At 45.0% G+C, this 13,350-nt stretch overlaps 1 protein-coding gene and 1 long non-coding RNA gene across 6 annotated transcripts in view; one reads left to right on the plus strand and one right to left on the minus strand.

The window, feature by feature from the left end:
- LOC132508933 (uncharacterized) overlaps positions 1-8,749 on the minus strand; it is a 221,797-nt gene extending 213,048 nt beyond the window's left edge. Inside the window, exons 1-3 of one of the 2 annotated variants that reach the window (XR_009536831.1) lie at positions 8,527-8,749; positions 6,883-6,970; positions 2,387-2,484 (exon numbers count right to left, since the gene is read on the minus strand). This is a non-coding gene — a long non-coding RNA (uncharacterized LOC132508933). Of the gene's footprint in view, positions 1-2,386; positions 2,485-6,882; positions 6,971-7,983; positions 8,080-8,526 lie in introns of those variants that run through there. The other variant, XR_009536832.1, reaches the window with a different exon arrangement.
- Positions 8,272-13,350, plus strand: part of SGCG (sarcoglycan gamma) — a 44,699-nt gene continuing 39,620 nt past the window's right edge. For 2 of the 4 annotated variants that reach the window (XM_060129409.1, XM_060129413.1), the window contains exon 1: positions 8,290-8,423. The gene's annotated coding sequence lies outside the window, so the exon portion shown is untranslated. Of the gene's footprint in view, positions 8,424-10,274; positions 10,364-13,350 lie in introns of those variants that run through there. The other 2 variants (XM_060129410.1, XM_060129411.1) reach the window with 2 other exon arrangements.

Consider the following 13,350-nt stretch of genomic DNA (forward strand, 5'->3'; position numbering starts at 1 on the left):
AACACTGTACACTCCAAAACCAACATACGCAACAACTAAATCTAATCATACTCCGTATGCTTCTCACTTTACTTTTTCTCCGTGCATAAAATCTTAACAAGATTCTTTTAAAAACTCCTTATGGGAAATCTGACACCACCTCATTTCCTTACACTCCAAAGTGAGTCGTTCAACTCACGCGTAAGAAATTTCCCGTGTCTTTCTCTTTGTTTTTCCTCTCCTGGCTGGCACAATTTTTGATATGTAGTAGGTACTGCTTTATTTGTTTAATTTTATTTAATTGAAGATATAAAATCAAAGTTTAAATGTTCATAAAAGTTTAAGAAGGAAAACGTTTTTAAAATCACTAAAGTTGAAGCCAATGAAATGACAGGAAAACTATAAAATACCTATTTTCTTCCATCCAAAAAGTCCTTATTATTCTATTACAGATTATTCCAAAGCATTTTAAATGATTTTTGTTTTTCCAAAACCAGTAAAGAGCAAAAGGGTAAAATTTTAAAACACGCTACAGGAGTTTGAGCAAATTCAGAGTTTTCTCATCATTAAAGTTAATGAACCTTTGAGACTATGGTTTTAATATGAAATGATGATGTTATTCTTGAAATCTGTTCATGACTATTCATGGTGAAGCAGTTTTAGGTTCACCGAATTTACATGTTGCATATTACAGAGCGTGACAGCTTGAAATCCCATAGCCAAGAAACCCTGTGACTTCCAATTCAAGTTAAGTTATGTCTTAAGTTTATAGATATGTGAGTGAGCACATGTAATCATGTTCTTATACCTCCTTAAAATATTTTAGGGCCTCTCATGTTTGCTCCAGTGTGCTAAGCCATATGACTTTCTAAATTTCTAGCACAGTCCAGAGACTGCAAAACTTTAATACATTGTTTTGAAACTGTTTATCAGAACACAAAGGTATCTGAAGGAGAATCTGACACAGTGACCATGAAGTTTTCTTATTCAAGGAATCTTTTTGAGACTCATAAAGGTTACAGACACTGTCAAAACAAATGCACACTTACACAGAATTCTGCTTACAATTTTAGGAATTTCAAAGAATACTGAAGTCCAATTCTTAGATCCCAGGTTAAGAATCCTTATCTGAACTTCTTGTTTTCTTTGCAGTTCGCAGGCCTCCCCCTGCTGTGGCCTCTCCCGTTGCGGAGCACAGGCTCCGGACGCGCAGGCTCAGCGGCCATGGCTCGCGGGCCCAGCCGCTCCGCGGCATGTGGGATCCTCCCGGACCGGGGCACGAACCCGCGTCCCCTGCGTCGGCAGGCGGACTCTCAACCACTGCGCCACCAGGGAAGCCCTGAATGCCGATCTTGATGTTTGAATATGTTTTAACCTTGCACGACGTCCATACTAACAATGTATGGGTTGTTTAATAAATAAATATTTAAAATAAAAAAAAGTGATAGCCTAGGCATACGAGTGGCCAAAGTGAATGTATAAAGTGAGGAAGATCATCAATATCACGTGATTGCTGAAAGTGGGGGAGGTGCAGAGAAGAGAGGGAGGTGGGGGGAGGGGCAACGGGTTTACTGGCACAGAAATAAATATTGGTCTAAAAAGTCACGCTGCTGCTAAGGCTAACACGGCTTAATCTATCCAAGTAAGTGAAAATGTGAAGATGATAGAAAAGTCTGCCATAGGACTTCCCTGGCGGTCCAGTGGTTAAGACTGCACTTTTCCAACGTAGCGGAACGTAGCAGGTTCAATCCCTGGTCGGGGAACTACGATCCCACATGCCACACGGCAACTAAGCCCGCCTGCTGCAACTACTGAGCCCGTGCACCGCAAGGAAGAGCCTGCGCACTGCAATGCAAGATCCCAAGTGCCACAGCTAAACCAAATAAATAAACATTTGGTATTTATTTACCAAACACAGCCATATAGGAAAATGAATATTTTTTAAAAAAAGGAAAAAAGAGAAGAGAAAGGGTGAGAAACCAACCCTGACAGTCAGGTGGTTAAGACTCCAAGCTTCCACTGCAGGGGCCACACGTTCGATCCCTGGTCAGGGAACTAAGATCCCGCACGCTGCGAGGTGTGGCTAAATAAATAAATATAAAAAAAAAAAAGTCTGGGGCTTCCCTGGTGGCGCAGTGGTTGAGAGTCCACCTGCCGATGCAGGGGACGCGGGTTCGTGCCCCGGTCCGGGAAGATCCCACGTGCCGCGGAGCGGCTGGGCCCGTGAGCCACGGCCGCTGAGCCTGCGCGTCCAGAGCCTGTGCTCCGCAACGGGAGAGGCCACAACAGTGAGAGGCCCACGTACCGCAAAAAAATAAATAAATAAATAAATAAATAAATAAAAGTCTGCCATAAGGTAACTGTAAAAGGAACAAATATTATCTCGGTTTTTTAACCGAGATCTTACTTGGAGTAAGATGGACCGTGCTCAGATGATGCTTCGTGCAGAGAAGGAGAGGTGCCGCAGTAGAAAAGCCAAGGTTTCAGAAGCAAGCGGACGCCAATCTGCACAAGGAGGGACAAGTATTTGGAACCCTGAGTCGAGGGAGGACTGGGAGAGGGCAGGACAGAGGTGGGAGAAGAGGAGCAGGGCGGGGTGCAGGGCGGCAGGAGGACCACACTCTGCACAGGTGCTGCAACAGGGAAGAACGACTCTGACTCCATGTGAGATCTGTTCCTTTCACTTTAACCCTTGGGCTCTGTTTAGTCAGGCTGGCTCTGCACCTTTTGTAAAAGAACGTTGCCTAGAGCCTGAAATACAAAGGACACCAGCCCATTCCCAAAGCTCTGGCCTTTAAGAGTCTATTCATGTAGAGGCACAGCTGCAGAATGTCTGGTTGGAGGTTCACAGGAACATCACGGCCTGACCTACCTGACAGCTGCAAGAACAAAGGGTCCTACACCAAGAAGTCTGCAGCAACTAACCGCCTCCCTCCCTCACCTTGCCTTTAAAAATGCTTTGCTGAAACCCTTCAGAAGGTTAGAGGATTTGGGGGCGTGAGCCACCCATCTCCTTGCATGGCCTTGCAAGAAACCTTTCTCTGCTCCAAACGCCAACGTTTCAGTTTGTTTGGCCTCACTGTGCGTTGGGCACATGAACTTGCGTTCCGTAGCAGTATCTCTTCCTCAGAACCCCCAAATCTTGAGATTGGTCTAAAACTCACAGAACGTTTAACGTGAGTGGTCGCGTTATGGAAGACACTGAATGACCCAAACGCTTCCTCTAAGGTGATGCAGGAGCCAAAACAAACCTGTTAATTCTTCGAAAACTCTTTCTGACAACAGAACATATTTCCAAAGAAGACTGCAGAACCTTCTCTGGAAATGTTAAGGCTAAATTAGTTATACAAGAGATTAAAATGATGCAAGTATAAAACCAGTTGAAGTTATCAAAATCTGCTAAATATCTTCTTTAGTATCTTTTAACTTGTTTCTTGTGATTCTATGATTTCCTTTCTTCAAAAGCTCACATATTTTAAAATATTAGACACCATTAGAAACAAGAATTTCAGGTACTGAATTTAAATACGTCTGTAAAATTCCCTCATGCACACGGATTTCATTAAGTTCAGTGAAGCAAATAAAACCTGTTGTTATGAAAAGGACCTTTGACAGCTCATAATTACATAAAAATAAATGCACCAGTTGAAGAGTAGAATAAAATTAAGATGTCAGCATTGATGAATCTCTTAACTAAAATTTTTAAGAAGCACTTTAAGACTCAGTAACTTTTCCCTGTTTTGTGTGGTTATATTAAAATGGTAACAATTAATTTTGCAGCAACTTGACAGTAATTATTTAATTCTTAACACATCGTGGAAGGTAATTTTTAGAAATGATAGACTAAAATATATATTTAAATCTGCTTAGTTAATTAAACCATGAAAGACTAAGATGGAAAATGCAATAAGAATTCAATTTAATTCTAAACCTGGACTAAATTTATAGATTAGAAGTAAATGATTGGTTCTAACACATGTACGTAAGGATTACAATACTAAAATGAATACTAGCTCCAGGTCAAGCAGCTAGTAAAAGGCATTCTTGGCAGCGGTAGCAGCAAGATTCCTTTTGGTAAATATTGGTAGCTGACAACAGGACAGATGTGTGTTGCAGGCTTCACTTAAAAGCTAGTCTCAGATCAAAATCCATCACACGTGGTAGGTATTGCACTGAACCTGTACACTGCCTTGGGTAGTGTGGTCATTTTAACAGCAGTGATTCTTCCAACCCATGGGCACAGTATATCTTCCCATCTGTTTGTGTCATCTTCCAGTTCTTTCATCAGCATCTCATAGTTTTCTGAGTACAGGTCTTTTACCTCCTTAGTTAGATTTATTCCTTGTTATTTTATTAATTTTTATAGGATTGTAAGTGGGACCGTTTTCTTAATTTCTCTTTCTGGTAGTTCCCTGTTAGCGTATAGAAATGCAGCCACTGAGTATAATATTAGCTTTGGGCTTATCATATATGCCTTTATTATGTTGAGGGATTTCCCTCTAGAGCCACTTTGTTGAGAGTTTTTATCATAAATGGATGTTGAATTTTGTCAAAAGCTTTTTGTGCATCCGTTGAAATGATCACATAGTTTTTATTCTTTAATTGGTTAATGTGGTGTATCACACTGATTGATGGGTGGCTACTGAACCATCCTTGCACCCCTGGGATAAATCCCACTTGATCACGGTGTATGAGCTTTTGAAAGTATTGTTGAATTCGGTTTGCTAATATTATGCTGAGGATTTTTGCATCTATGTTCATTAGTGATAGTGGCCTGTAATTTTCTCTTTTTATGATATCTTTGTCTGGTATCAAGGTGATCCTGGCCTCATAGAATGTGTTCCAAAACATGTGTTCTGTCCTCTGCAATTTTTTGGAATAATTTGAGAACGACAGGTCTTAACTCTTCTCTAAATGTTTGGTGGAATTCACCTGTGAAGCCATCTGGTCTTGGACTTCTGTTTGTTGGGCTTTTTAAAATTATTGATTCCATTTCAGTAATGGTCACCAGAGCTATATGCTGTACGGCTTCCTCCTATGTGGGCTGCCCGGGCCCTTCTCTCGTAGCAGGCTGACTACTGTGGGCATGCTAGGAGGCTTGTCTGACCTTTGTTCCAGTCGGTTGCCAGGCCCTGCCTTGTGCAGAGGCTGCCAGCCGGCCGTGGGTTGGCAGGTCCAAGTCCTGGCACGGCCGGATACAGGGCCAGGGGAGTCTTGGTCCCGCTGCCAACCTGCTGGCGGCTGGGGCTGAGTCACGAGGGGGTGACCTTCTGGTGGCTGGGCCAGTCCTGTCGTGGCTGGCCGCAGGGTCCATGGTGTCCTGGAGCTGGTGATGGGGCCGCGTCCTGAGGTCTCCAGCTGCAGGACCCTGGGGGTCCTGGAGTCGGTGTTAGCTCTCAGGTGGGCGGGACAAGGGCCCAGGGCATTCCAGGGCCGGTTCTCACCCCTTGGTGGGTAGGGCTGGGTTCTGGGCCCACCCAGCTGCCTGGCCTGAGGCAGCCCAGGACACCAGTGCTGACCGGCTGGTAGGTGGGGCTGGGCTCTGGCACTAGAGGGAGGATTTCAAAACGGCGCTTACCAACACCTCATCCTCGTGGTGGGATGAGCTCTGCACAATGGCTGCTGCAGAGTCCTCACCGCAGGCTGAGCGCCGCTACCTCCTGCCTCTCTGCGAGGCTCTCCAAGATCAGCAAGCGGGTCCGACCCAGGCTCCCTCCAAGTTACTGCTCTGCCCCGGGTCCTGCAGCGTGTGAGATGTGGCATGCGCTCTTTAAGCATGGAGTCTCTATTTACCACAGCATTCTTCTCTCTTTATCCTTGCTTTTCTCTGTTAAATTTCTAGCTAGTCTACCACTGAGCTCTTTGCTATCATGGAGCTACAAGCCTCTTCTCAACTGCGTATTACCAAGCTCTCCGTCATTTCTGAGAGTGCCCTTCCCCACCATCTCCTCCAAATAAAATCCATCTCCTCAGGGAGGGCTGTGGAACTCCCTGCTTAGCCTGCCTCTGCCCCGGGCAGAACCTCGCCCCACTGCTCCAGAGCTGGAGGCGGGCACAGTGGCCTCCTCTCTCACCATGACCTCCCACCCTACGACTAGGGCACTGATTAGGGACTGCAGCCCCTAGTCTCCTCTCCTCTCCGAGTATGGAACTGCCCCCTACGAGGGAGCCAAGATGGGGACAGAGTGGCCCCATATCCTTGGCCTGCCACACCTGGGGGAGAGGTTCCACCCTAGAGTGGTGGCTAGGTACGTGGGAAGTCCCAGACCTGTTGGCCACACCTGCCTGGAATAAAGCTTGTGCCTGCAGCTTGCGGGAGGGGGCTGAGGATGCTGGAGGCCTGCGCCTTCCAAGGAGAAGCCAGCAGCGCAGACTGGGACCTGGGGGAGCGGAGGGCCGTCATCCTGGCTGCAGCGACACAGCGCACCACACTGAGCCGGGGTGGCGCAGATTCAGTCCTAGACCGAATACCCAGATTCTTGCTGTTCTTACCAAGATTTAGTAGATTCTCATGGATGAATGTTTCTCCATGTACTGTATACCCTCAGGACAATTTCCAGAGACTTTAAACAAATGTTTTTAAAATAATTTTCACCACTCGCTTTTGACTGTTTCCTGGAGAGAGGGTCTACAAAGAGCCTCACATCACCATTCCAATACCTTTTCTATTTATGTTCACTTCTATCATTCATTTAAAATTTTCTCTTTGTGTTTTACAATCTAAGTAATATATTAACTTTCTGCATGTAATATATTCATAAATACGTATAAGATGCAAATAACTGTACATGTCCTGTGTTGATCAAAATATCTCAGATAAGGTGCTCAATCAAAACCATTTGGAGAGTTCAGACCTTGTACACACCCCTGGCTTTTTCCATATTCCACTTTGGATATAATTACCTTTTCCATCAGGGAAATCATGGCACGTGCTCTGGGTCCTTGACGCTGTCACCATCCCCAGCAGGAAACTATTGCCAGCTCTTTTTTCCTAAGCCAATGAGAGAGATGATGTTGGCTCTGGGATCGTGTCAGTTTCGGCAAGCAGAATACATCAATAACTTTTACACTATTTGACACAAATATAAAATCAGCAACCTTTACTGTATAGTATGGACATTTTTAGAGCAACAATTCCCAATTCTTTTCACTATGCTGCCTGTGAAATATGTAGAAGATTATTAATCCATCTTTAATAGCACATCTGAAGCTACAGCAATCTTACTTATCCCTGTGAGAGTAAATTTTTTTAAAGAATGGTTGTCACTATCACCTATGAGGTGGAGAATAATTAATGAAAATTTTCATTGGACTTTTCTGGGAAAATGGCTTTTGATTTCCACCTGTGAAAAGTCTGCTTTAAAAAAAATGTAATCTAAGAGTTGTAAACATTTCTGCCTTGCAATTATCCACTTGGTTACGTGAAAAACATTTTTAAATACCCCAGCGTCTTTGTGTTTCCATTTGCTTCCAGATAAAACAGCGTTATCTCCATTTAAAAATTCACAGAATACACCAGTAGGACCCTTTCAGGAATGTGTTTGATAATTTACCTCCTCAGTACGTTCACCAAACATCTGCAGACACCCCGGCCATTCCCCAGACACAAAACTGCTGGAACCAAGTCACTCTCCCGTGCGGAGGTGTCAACAAGTAAACAGATGACAGACACAGAAGCACTACCAGGAAAACCCTATGCCTTATCATCATTTGAGCGAACCGCTCCAGGCTTTAAAAAAGAAAACAAATCGTAGTACAGCTGCTATTCCAAGCAGCGGGTGGGCGCGCAGTCCCCTTGGTGCCGCGGACAGAGTTTCTGCAAACCCCGCGGGGGCCGCCCAGCTGCCAGGCCCCGGCCCTGCTCGGTGTCCGGAGCCGCAGAGGCTCGCGGGGGACAAGCCGGGGGACACACCGGAGCCCGCGAAGGGCCGGGTCCCCAGCAGGGCCGCGTCCCCAGCAGCGCCGCCCTGGCGCGCGCGGAAAGGGCGGCGCCGGTTCTGGTACCTCGTGGGACGAGGGCCGAGGCGGGAACACCGGAGCTCCGACCCGCACTGCGTGACGCGACGCCGCTGCACCGGGAACGGCTGGAAGGCGCCCCCGCGGCGGCAAAGGAGACGGGCCGGGGCCCAGCGACCCACGGGGACGTGACGCGGGGTTGGCACGTGGACGCGCGCGCCGGGAGGGCGGGCGAGACGCTTCGGGGGCCCCGCGCGCCCCGCCCAGGTCTGCGGCCCCCGCCCGCCCGGCGCCGGGTCCCGGGCGCCCCGAGCCCGCGCGGGGATGTGGGCCCTCCCGCCCGGGAGCGCAGTCGCCGCGGCGGCCGCCGAGGACGCAAGACGGAGCCGCGGCCCGCGCTGTCCGGGGAGAAGACGGCGGCCCTTCCGCCTGGGACGACGGGACTTGCGGCGCCAGCCCGCGCCGCCGGACCGCGGAGAGCAGCGCAGGTAAGGAGCGCAGCCGCGGGCCACCGCTTCGCCGTCAGCTGCCCGGTTTGCAGCCCCTGAGCTGGCCCGCGCGTGGGCAGGCGCCCCCAGCCCGACCCCGCACCTGATCCTTCCGCCGCTGCGGCCCGCGGGTCCGGGGGGAAGCCACGCAGTGTAGTTGGGGCCGTCCGCCTGCCTTTGCCCCAGATAGTTTTGCCGGCCGAGCCGCCCTCGGACTGGACTTAACTTCGGGGGAGTGACTCATGTTCCGTGAATTGGTTTTGCTCATCGCGTCGCCCTGGGTTACTGACCGGCCCGCCCCCGGAGTTAGGCGCGAGCACACTTGGGGGCTGACCCGGGCTTCCCGGGGCGGGGCGGGGCGGGGGGTGGAGACAGAGAGCCCTGAAGTCACGTGTCTCACACCCGCTTCCCTGGGGTGGTCCCTCCAGCCTCAGCCACTACCCACCGAGTACCCATGGTTGGTAGGTACATATTTGCGTGTTATCACTTGGTTAAATCGGGATTAATTAGAAAGTTGATAGGAGCCGTCGCTGGATAGTTGACTGGAACAGTCACGTACGGTTTTTCTGGGAAACAGCTGCTCGTCCCGTGTTACCTGCTGTCGTAGGAGCAGATGTTATAGAGATGGCACTCTGTGTAGATGCGTGGTATTGCTGTACTAGTGCTGTTGGGTGTCCCTTAAAGCGAGTAAATCTGTGTAAAACAAGGGAATTGTACTTTTTCAAGTAAGCCTTTTTCTATGACTCTCTTGTGCTTTTTTTCCTTGAACATAAGCAGGTTATTTAAAAACTATGAAAAACAGATTTTACAGTATTTGTCAAATATTTACTTAAGCTGATCTCTTGGTTCTTGGTGATGGACTATTTTACTGGAAGGTTCAGTGTGTCTGGTATTAAAACTTCCTCTGGAGAAAATGTGCTTCCAAACATTCCAAACAAAATGATTGCAAAGTGGCCCCCAGTCCACGTGTGTAAAACATCCCGCAGTGAACTTTTGAGGTTGTAGAACAATCATGTTTTCAATTATTTTACTTTCTCTGAATCTTATGTTCTTTCCATTTTCAGTGTTTGTTAGAGCTGAATCAGACATTACACACAATATTTAGTAGATACTGCACATAAATCATTAACACAGATAGTACACTTACACTTCAGGCTTAGAAACATAAGAAGGTGCCCTGCATAGCAATTGTAATCTATGAATAATGTTTCTTTAATCTCAGAAAAAATGTAGTGATGAATAATCCATTGAACAAATTAGATTCGTTAGAACTACATAGCAGACTATAAAAGGAATAAAACTCACATTTAACCAATAACTTGTTTGCTTTTTTAAACTATGAAAACACCTCTCTCACACATAATGAGGATAATGCTCATTTCATTTTTAAAGAGGCATTTTATTCCTGTGGCTAGATCATATTTTAAATATATTAAAAATATATATGTACTATTACATTTTAATCGGCACCATTTCATTTTCTTCGTTCTGATTTTTTTTAATAAACCTGTAGGTTACTTAGAGTTTTGTTTTTAATTTTATTTATTTATTTTTGGCTGCATTGGGTCTTTGTTGCGGTGGCTTCTCTTGTTGCAGAACATCGGCTTTAGGTGCGTGGGCTTCAGTAGTTGCAGCATGCAGACTCTGTAGTTGTGGCTCGAGGGCTCTAGAGAGCAGACTCAGTAGTTGTGGCGCACGGGCTTAGTTGCTCCACGGCATGCGGGATCTTCCTGGACCAGGGATCGAACCCATGTCCCCTGCATTGGCAGGCAGATTCTTAACCACTGTGCCACCAGGGAAGTCCTGATTTTTTTTTTTTTAATTTATCAGACCCGCGTTTAGTCTTTACTACTTAAGATTGTGCCCTGCAAGAGCTCCTGTCTTACTGTGGATAACATCTGCAAGTATCTACAGACATAGTTACAGTTAAGCAAAAAAAGGTAATTGTATTTCTTTCTCCGGAATTGTATTGTTAGAAAGTGATGTATGTGGGAATGATCATTGTAGTGTAACAACCCAAACATTTCATTTTCTAGACTTAGGAAATGGTGCTTTGTAATTTTTAAAAAACTGCCCATTTCATTGTCTTCTTAGTTAAATTTATACGAAGTAAACACAACTTGTTATGTGCTCTCAGTGATACAAATACAGTGTTCTCTGTATAGACAGCCCTCCTTCAAAGTATATTTGCATATAAATTTCTGAACATGACACCTGCCAAATTAGGAAACAAAATAACTACATATAACACCGTGTCTTTTTAGCATATCATTTTGTTAGATGTGAGGGAGATATTTGTACTGGAATAGGAGGCCACAGGAAAAGGAGATAGTAAAGAGATGCTTCCTAAGTATTTTAAGGTCATGGACCCCTTTGAAAGTCTGGTGATAGTTATAGATGTGCTAGGAAATGCCTGGACATGCATACCTACTTTGGATTGAATTTCAAGAGGTTAACAGCTCTCTAAGCCCAGTCTTGGACTCTGACCAAGATCACTTAAATTAGATTTTTAGCATGTCAGTAGGCTTCGTTGCTGCACATACAAAACCCTAAGTCATTCCATTATATCAAAACATAACTGCATTAATAATTACCTTAATAATAAAACAATGAAAACTTAATTGGAAAAGTAACATGAACCAGATATTAATTTATAAAAATGTGCTTATTATCTTTGTCTAATGTTGGTTGCTAAACCCTTTTTTTCAAAAATAAGGTCTCTGAATGAGAAAAGGAAGAATTTTTAAATTTGAAAAACTCAACTGAAATCATATTGCATTGAAGACAAAGACCTAAGGAGCAAACAGATATGAAAAAGCTAGGGCTGTTTACAAGTCATATTCTTACAAAGAATGCCTATATGAATCGTGGAGCTATTTAGGTGCAGTTCTGTGGGTTGTGTTGGAACTCAGGGTCCTGACCAATGGCCCCTCTTGGTAGACACGGTTTCCTCCTCTGTATCCTTCTCCTTTAAGATTCATGACTCCGTCTGTTTGTTTGAAATCTCTTAATTCAGGATGAATTGAGGGAAATATCCAATAAGTTATTCTCCAGAGAATCTCCTTCTCAGATGTACCCCTAATAGCTTGCTCCTTTACCTCTGTCCTCTGGCATTTGCCTTAACAACAAAAGGGCTGTGTCCATGCCATCGATTGAGCTCCTGCTTTAACACAGGCACTTGAGGAATTCCATTTCATCCCATCTTCACAGGCACCCTGTGATTAGGGCCCCCCTTTACACAGGCGGAAACTGGGCCACAGAGGCTGTCATTGGCCCAAGTGGCTGCTGGGCGGAGCCGGGTAATAACAGAGACCTGCCTCCAAACCCGTGGTCCCCACTGCAGCACAGTGCCCAGGACAACCTTCCCACGAGCCCTGCATTTCACTTTTCTTATGGATGCAAAACAGCTCAAACAGCCAGTCCATGTGACTAGGGATAGTGATTCCTTGAATCAAGGGAAAAGAAGACCAACGTTTAAGGTTAAAGTGACGTCGTGTAAAAATTAAGCACCACTAACCTTCACGCCCTTAAAACCTCACAGAATCTGTCTTTGGAAACTCTGTAGATACCTCCTTTAGGTCTTCCTCCTCTCATTAAGTGTATTTCTTTGACTTTTTAGTAAGTCAGGTAAATATAGGAGATTGATGGAATAATATCTTACTAACACAGTATTCTAGTAGCAAGTATCGAGGTGAGTTGAGTATAGTAGAAGGGTGGTTTAGCCCACTGTACTTCCTTTTTATGAAAGATTTTAATTTTATTAACATTTATCCTAATCTGCCTGGGACAGTTCTGTCATCCTTTACACAGGATCATGTTTCACTACCCCATTTTTGCCTGTCTTCCTTTTTTCCTTTCCTGTCCTTTCTTGATGGGTCCTAGACCGGATTTTCTGTACATTTCATGGGAGGATTTAGAGCACATATTTGTGGTAAATTTGGTCAAACTCACACCCACACACGGTGCAGGCTCGTGGTTGGTACAGGCTTTGACTTTGCTGTCTTTCCATCCACAGCCTTGAGGAGGGAGGGGCCTCTCCTTGTATTTCCTTCCATGGCAGGAGCTCTGGCCTTGCTCTTCCCAGAGGCCAGTTATCCCTGTTGGGCACAAAGATTCAGGCTTGGCCTCTGGGCCCGAGAGTGGGTCTCCTCACCTGCTGCCTCCGCGCCTGTGAAGCTTAACCTCCCACTGTCTCTGACTGTGACTTCCGTCTATATTTCTAGCCCTTGAGAATTTTCCACTCTTTCCTATAAGTTTGACTGTATATACTTTTTAATTAATTAATTAAATCATTTTTAAAAAATTGAAGTATAGTTAATTTACAATGTTGTGTTAGTTTCAGGTATACAGCAAAATGATTCATTTATACATTTTATATATATATATATATATTCTTTTTCAGAGTCTTTTTCATTATCGTTTATTTTAAGACATTGAACAGAGTTACCTGTGCTGTACCGTAGGTCCTTGTTGGTTACCTATTTTATGTATAGTAGTGTGTATCTGTTAATCCCAAACTCCTAATTTATCCCTCCCCCCAACCTTTCCCCTTGGGTAACCATAAGTTTGTTTTCTGTATCTGTGGGTCTATTTCTGTTTTGTAAATAAGTTTATTTGTATCGTTTCTAGATTCCACATATAAGTGAGATCATACGACATTTGTCGTTCTCTTTCTGACTTGCTTCACTTAGCATGATTGTCTCTTGGTCCATCGCTTTTGCTGCAAATGGCATTATTTCATTCTTTTTTATGACTGAGTACAGTTGATTTTAGTTTTTTGAAGGTGGAGGGGATGTAAGAATGTCATATAACTATCAGATTCACTTCTTGAATTGACAGTGCTAATTAGACACAGTAAATTTATTTTTAAAATAGTAAAACCAAAGTAAAACGTGACCCACAATACAGTTTATTTCCAGTGGGTTGT

This window comes from Lagenorhynchus albirostris, chromosome 18, assembly GCF_949774975.1.
Source record: "Lagenorhynchus albirostris chromosome 18, mLagAlb1.1, whole genome shotgun sequence".
Lineage (NCBI taxonomy): Eukaryota > Metazoa > Chordata > Mammalia > Artiodactyla > Delphinidae > Lagenorhynchus > Lagenorhynchus albirostris.